This window comes from Aedes albopictus, chromosome 3, assembly GCF_035046485.1.
Source record: "Aedes albopictus strain Foshan chromosome 3, AalbF5, whole genome shotgun sequence".
Lineage (NCBI taxonomy): Eukaryota > Metazoa > Arthropoda > Insecta > Diptera > Culicidae > Aedes > Aedes albopictus.
In genome coordinates, this window is record NC_085138.1 from 68,874,055 (window position 1) to 68,881,381 (window position 7,327).

Genomic DNA, 7,327 nt, shown 5'->3' on the forward strand with positions numbered 1-7,327 from the left:
TCTCAGGAGAAATTCCTGGAGAAATGTCAGGAAAAATCCCTAAAAAAAATCAGGATATTCTTGTAGAATTTCCTGGAAGAATTTCTGAAAAAATCCCCAGAAAATTTTCTGAAGAAAATCCTGGATTTGCTGAAGGTTGTCCAGAAGCAATTCCTGGATAAATTTCTAGAAAAATTCCTGAATGAAATCTTGGGAGAATGCCTTTGGGAATTGCTGGAGGAATCCTTGAAGGAATTCCTGGAAGAATTCTTACAAAAATTACTAAATAAATTTCTGGGGGAATCTCTTGAGGAACCCTGGGAGAAATTTCTGAAAAAATCCCCTGAGAAATTCCTGGAAGAATCATTGGAGAAATTCGTGGAGAAATCCCTAAAGAAGTTCCTGGAGGAATTTTCAGCGGAATTCCTGCAGGAATCCTTGCAGCATTTCCTGGAGGAAGATCTGGAAGAATTCTTGGAGGAATTTCTGGAAAAAATCCAAAAGGTATTCCAAGAGAAAACCCTGGAAGAATTTCTGAAGGATTCCTGGAAAAAATCCTGGATAAACTGCTGACATAATTTATTAGGGAATTCTTTGATTAATTCCTGGAGGAATGCCTGCATGAATTTCTGGAAGAATCCCAAAAAGAATTCCTGAAGCAATCCCAGGAGTCCCTGAAGCAATTCCTGGAAGAATATCTGGTGGAATCCTTGGAGGAGTCGGTGAAAAAAATCGTAGAGAAATCTCTGCAAGAATCCAAGGAGGAATCCATGGAAAAATGCCTGGAATTTTTTTCAGAAGAAAACCCAGGAGAATTCCTGATGGAATTCTTGGATGCTTCTCTGAAGTAATTCCTGGAGAAATCTTTAGAGGTTTTTTGTACGAGTCTCTGGAAAAATCCTTATAGAAATTCCTCAAAGAATTCCTGGATAAATTTCTGTAGGAATTCCAGGTGGAATTCTAGGAACAATCCCAGAAACAATTGCTGGAGAAATTCATGAAGGAATGCATTGAGGAAACCTTGGAGGATTTCTTGGAGGAATCGCTGAAAAAAAAAATCCCAGAGGAATCCCTGGAAAACTCCTAAAGGAATTCCTAAAAAAAATCGTGGATTAATTTCTTCTGAAGAAACTCCAGAAGGAACCCCGGAAGCAATTTCAAGAGAAATTAGTTAGGTAATCCCTAAACAGTTCCTAGAGGAAGTACTGAATTAACTCCTGGAGGAAATCCTTAAAGAGTACAAGGAGGAATTCCTGAAGAAATCTTAAGAAAAGTTCATGGGAAAATCTTTAGAGGAATTTTAAAATAAGTTGTTCCAGAAAGAATCACAGAAGCAATTCCCGAGTTAAGCCCTTCAGAAATTCTTGGAGGAATCGCTGGATGATATCCTAGAGGAATGCCTGTAGGGATTAACGAAGGAGTCTCTGAAAATACTCCTGGAGAAATATCTAGAAGAATTCCTGGAGGAATCTCTAGAGGCATTTCTGAATGAAATCCTGGATGAATTTTTAAGGGGAATCCCTACAGCGATTCCCAGAAGAATCTCTAAAAAAATTCGTGGAAGAATACCTTGAGAAATTCCTTGAAATTCCCAGAAAGAATTCCTGAAGAAATCCTTAGAGAAATCCTGAAGGAATTCAAAGAAGGGTTTGCGGAGGAACTCCTTGAGGAATCCCTGTAGCAGTTCATGAGGGAAGCAGTTCCTGCAAGAGTTCCTGAATCCCGGAAGCAGTCCCATGAGGAATTCCTTAGGAAATCCCAGGAAAGATTACTTAACAAATTCCAGGAAGAATTTCTGTAGGAAGTAAAAATATGAAGGTGTGCAAGAATTTTTGGACGAAATATTGTTGGAATCTTTGGGTGGACTCCCAAAACAATGTTTAATACAATGTTTCAAGGAACTCCTGGATTATTTTTAGCTAATCTCTGGTAAAATTTCCTGACAGGGTTTCTGGAAGATATTGCAACTGAAATACTTCGAATTTTCCAGATTGAATTATTGGATCATTTCATTCTCTAGTGGAAGTCTTAAAGGAATATATGTAGAAATCGCTGAAGAAATCTCTGAAAGAATACTAGCAGAAATACTTATAATAATTTCTGTTAACATTCCTTTGGGAATCCCTTGAGAAATTCCCGGAGGAATCCTCGAAAAAAGCACTGGAACAATCACGGGAGGAACCTTTAAAGTTATCCCAGGAGAAATTTCCGGAGGAATGACTGGTGGAACCCATGCATAGAGGAATTCTTGAAAAATTCTCTTGAGCAATCCATGATGGAATCACTGAAGGAAACTATGAAAAATATCCTGGTGGAATTCGTCGATGCATTCTTACAGAAGTATCTGTAAAAATTTCTGAAGGAATCGTGGGAGGAATTTTTGAAGCATTTCTTGGAACAAACCCTAAAACAATCACTATCGGAACCCTGCAAGATACTCATGGCAGAATTCACGAAAAAGAAACTTCTGGAGAAGTCCTTTGAGGAAGTTATGAAACAATCCCTGGAGAAGTTCTTGAATAAATTCCTAAAGGAATTTTTGAAGGTGCTCTTGAAAGAATTCGTAAAGAAACCCCAAGTTTTTTTCTCTTAGCATGATGTCTGTTTGAATTGAATACTAGTGAAGTTCGTGAATCAGTAGCACATAACTGCACTCTATATATAGAGCATATAGCATAGCAGCATATGGATCTACCAAGGGTTCTACAATGTCCTTCTTTTTCATAACAGAACTGCACACTTAGAAAAAATCATGCTAATTTGCGTCACTTTGGATGCACATATAAAAGCGACACATATGACGAAAATTTGAACGCCCAAGTGACGTAATTTTCTGTCACATTAAGCTGGAGTTTTCGTCATATGAAACGTAATGACTCACGATTCACAAATTGTTTACGTCACCTTGAACTCAAGTTTACAAGAATGACGTATCATTAAGTCAAAAGATCTGTAAATTTACGTCATTAAACTGTTTACGTTCTGTGTTTACGTCACGAGTAATTTTGATTTTTTCGTAGTGTGTGGTTCCGGCATATCTGGAAAATTTAGCATGCTTTTTTGTATTCTATGAATAAACATCACAAAGTTTTGCCATTCAACCTAGCTTATTATTTGTTAAAATTCTATGATAAGATTGAAGTGGTTCTCTTGAAGAAATACTTGGCGAAATTTCCTGTGGTTTTCGAGTAAAAAAGGTTTGGAAAGTGTGGATAAAAAGCTTAGATTAGTTTATTTTTTGAGATAGTTTTTCTGGAACTCTTCATTATTGATAATATTTCAGTTCTACAGCAGCCGTCGTCAAACACGGACGTGCACTCGGTCCTCTTTGTATTCAGCCTTTGCTGTGTTGTGAACCTCGAGCGCGCTTTGTTCTCGGTCGGTTACGGTCGATTGTCGCTGGTGCTTTTTGTACGCGTTTCGATATGAGTGAGATAATTATCAACACCGTGCAGTACCGTTTCCCCGCGGGAAGCCCATCGCCGTCATGGGAGGAAACAGCTCATTTTCTGAAGCAATTGGACACGGATTTGAGCTTGATGGAAGCTGCTTACAAAACAGCTCAAAATCGTACTTTGTACATCAAATTCACGACTTCGGAGGCCATGACGGAATCGTTGCAAAAGAACGTGGAACCACGACAGTTTGCTTATGCAAACGGCAAGTCGGTGGCAGTGAAGATGTCAATCGCGGGTGCTAATATGCAGTACGTCCGTGTGTTCGACCTGCCACCGGAGCTGTCTGATGATGGTCTGTCGTTGACACTCGGGAAGTTCGGTGAAATAAATCATGTGACGCGAGAGAAGTTTCCAGCGGAATCGGGCCTCGGTCACATGTACACTGGTGTACGAGGAGTATATATGGATGTACAAAGGAGTATCCCGCCATCGATTGATGTTGGAGAAAGGAAGGCAAGGATTTTTTACGAAGGTCTCAAGGACACTTGTTTTTTGTGTGGAGGACTTGGACATCGGAGGGAGTCTTGCCCTCAGCGTCAAAACCGAAAACAAAGGGCAAATCAAGGACAAGGGAACTCGATAGCTTGTTCATATGCTGACGTCGTGTCTGGACAAGGAAGCACATTGGAAACCCCAAAAATTGCGGAAGTTGAAGAGGAAGAAGTAATTGAAGTTCTGGAAGAAGACGACGAAGAATATATAGACGTGCCCACGGAAGTATCGGAAGCGGAACAAGTGGAAAACGTCCGAAAGGCGGCAACGGATGCTGAAAAGGAAGCGAAGCGTAAAGAAAGCCTGGAACAATTGGAACAGGTGGCTAGAGCGATCCATGATGCGATGCTGAATCCTCAAGCAAATCAACGGCGGGCCCAGTATGCTTCCTCAGCCTCAGGCTCCAGTTCAGGTTCTGGACCGAGAATGAAGGTCGCCAGAAAGTCTCGTTATTGAAGCCTCGATATAGCTGTTTTATATTATATTTCATATTATATTATATTTCAAGTTTTTCGGCTCTGTAGAGTTTTAAAGCAAACAAGCGAGCCTATCAAATAAACGATTAGATAAAAAAAAAAATTGATAATATTTGAATAGCCTCAAATAAAAAAAAATATGGTGGCCAAGGGGGGGGCAACGCCCCCCCCCCCCCCCCCCCTGCGCCCCTTCTGGCTACGCCCCTGTACTAAATGTTGCTGTACTAACAGGGAATCGAACTCATCACTCTCAACATGGATTTTTAAGTTCTGTACGTTCGATGCTTGGGGCCCATATAGCCGAGGCGGTAAACGCACGGGTATTCAGCATGACCATGCTGAGGGTGACGGGTTCGATTCCCGGTCGGTCCAGGATCTTTTCGTAAAGGAAATTTCTTTGACTTCCTTGGGCATAAAGTATCTTCGTGCCTGCCACACGATATACGCATGCAAAATGGTCATTGGCAGAGGAAGCTCTCAGTTAATAACTGTGGAAGTACTCATAGAACACTAAGCTGAGATGCAGTCTTTGTCCCAATGAGGACGTAACGCCAAGAAGAGAGAGAGAGACGTTCGATGCTTTCGTACGCCTCCTTGAAGTCGCTGAAGGTGGCTAATTTTCCGGGGCCTATAACCAGAATGTAAAAAAGTCGAAGATTCAAAATGAAAATTGACATTCACATTTTTCAGTCGTGTTTCGCCCCATTAATTGTCAGCTGAATGCCTCTCTTTTGTTATTCAATTCCCTGTCATGCGTATTTTCTTGCACATCGTAAAATAATCAATTTCTGTTGACCCAAAATGATCGGCGAATGGAGCATGAGCGGTGAATGGTGACCTCACGGTACTAGGGTTTCAAAAATGTTCTTATCTGACAACATACACGGTACAAAAAATCACTCAAAGTATGTGTTATAAGCTAAGGGCGGGACAAATAATTTAAAATTTAAAAATTATGTATTTTCAACCACGGCCTATAAAATCGTCAAAAAATGAGTAAATATACACTCTTGGATTATATTTTGTGGTATAAACCAAGAATCTAGATAGAGCTTTATGAGCCTATTTTCTCAGAGATTCCACCTGAGATTGTTTCATTTATTTCTCCCGGGATTTCTTTACACATGTCTCATGTAATCAGAGCTTGCTTCAAGGATTTCTTCACTAGTTTCTACCGGAACTATTTCAGAACTTTCTTCCGGTACTTTTCCCAGGATTTTTGAGCGCTTTCCTCCAGGACGCTGTTAACCTACCGGGACGCGCTATCAAGCAGCTGAAAATGCACCGCACTCGCGCTGTATACGACGAGCGATGTTTTGTGGTAGTGTTGTACTTTTTACAGCGGCGCGCGCGCTGAAGGGTTAAGGATGGTTGTTCCTGTATTACCTTTAAGGGTTTCTCCTAGGATTCCTTGAGGGATGCCTCCAGGATTTTGTCAACGATTTCTACAGGTATTCTGTTACGACTATATTATTGATTCCTTCCGGGATTCTTTCCCGGGATTTCCCTTGGGATTCATGCAGGGATATTTTCCGGCATTTCATCAGGGATTTCTTCAGTGGCTATGGATTTTTTCTTCCAGATTTTTTTTTTTCATGGAATCGTCCTGGGTTCTTCTTGGGTTTGTTCAGGAATTCCTGAAATCAAAGTATTAATACCTTCCTGGATTTTTTCATTAATTTCTGCCGAGACTCTTTTATGGATTTCTGTCGGCATCTTTTTGGGTATTCTTTGGTGATTTCATACGGGATTCCTTTCGAAATTCTTCCCAGAATTCTTTCATTATTCTTTTCCGTTTTTTAGGGATTTCTCCTACGATCCCTCAAGGATTCTGCCGAAGATTTCTCCAAGAACCCTTTGTGGAATACAAGTTTCGAGCTGCTGAATAGCTTGGATTTTACGTTTGATTTTAACCAGAGTATAGATAGTTTTAAAAATAGTATAAGGCAATTAATTTAAGTTTGTTCAGTGTATAAGCTATAAGCTTAAGATGGTGAAATAAAATTTATATTTTTCGGGATCCCATCAGAGAATCCTTACATTAATTCCTTTAGAAATTTCTTCCGGGATTCCTTCTCGACTCTTCTATGGATTATTTCCGAGATTGCGTTAGGAATTCCTCTAGGACACTTCCTGGGTTTTCTCCCGAGATTCCTTTAACGATTCGTTTCGGGCTTTCTTCCGTGATTCCGTCAGAAATTCCTCCCAGGATATCATCATTAATTTCTCTCAGGTTTTCTTTGAAGGTTTGGAGCACCTGATCGACTTAGATTTGGCTGATGATATTACTCTACTAATAGCACAACGTCGCTCTAACATGCAGAGTAAGATCAACGACCTGGCCAAACGCTCACTACAGCGGATCTAAACATCAACGTCAGCAAGACCAAATGGACCTTACAGTAGAAAAGGTCGAAAACTTTCGTTATCTTGCCAGCCAGATCACGTCAGAAGGCTGTACCAAGATCGTCATAAGAGCACCGATCAATAATAACTGATCGGGACTGATAAGAATCAAAATCACGTGCTCTTAGTTCAACGGTCAACGTTTCAAATAGAAGGGATGTAGCAACACAGGCGAACACTTCCAACGGTGGATAGGAAAATAATTCACAGACCATTGTACATATACAGCAGAGCATTCAAAATGTCCCCGCTTACATATTGCACTCGTGGACAAAAGTGCTGTATATCAGTTATCAGACGGCCGGCTCTAGAGGTAATTTATCCTCCATTTTAAATACTTTTGCCGTCACCATACCTCTAAGCCTATTATGTCATCTACTTGAGGGAAAATAAGATATAACATGAGATTAGGAAGGGGTAGTTTAGATTAGGGAATGGACGCATAAGCGTAACTAAAGCTCATCCAAAGCTGAACATTGACTGGTTAATAGTCTCAGTGGCTGAACACAATGATAC

General features: G+C 40.4%; 1 protein-coding gene across 1 annotated transcript in view; it reads left to right on the plus strand.

Moving 5' to 3' along the window:
* The window catches only part of LOC109427117 (Kv channel-interacting protein 1), a 145,392-nt gene that overhangs the window by 133,020 nt on the left and 5,045 nt on the right, over positions 1-7,327 (plus strand). The window lies entirely within an intron of this gene.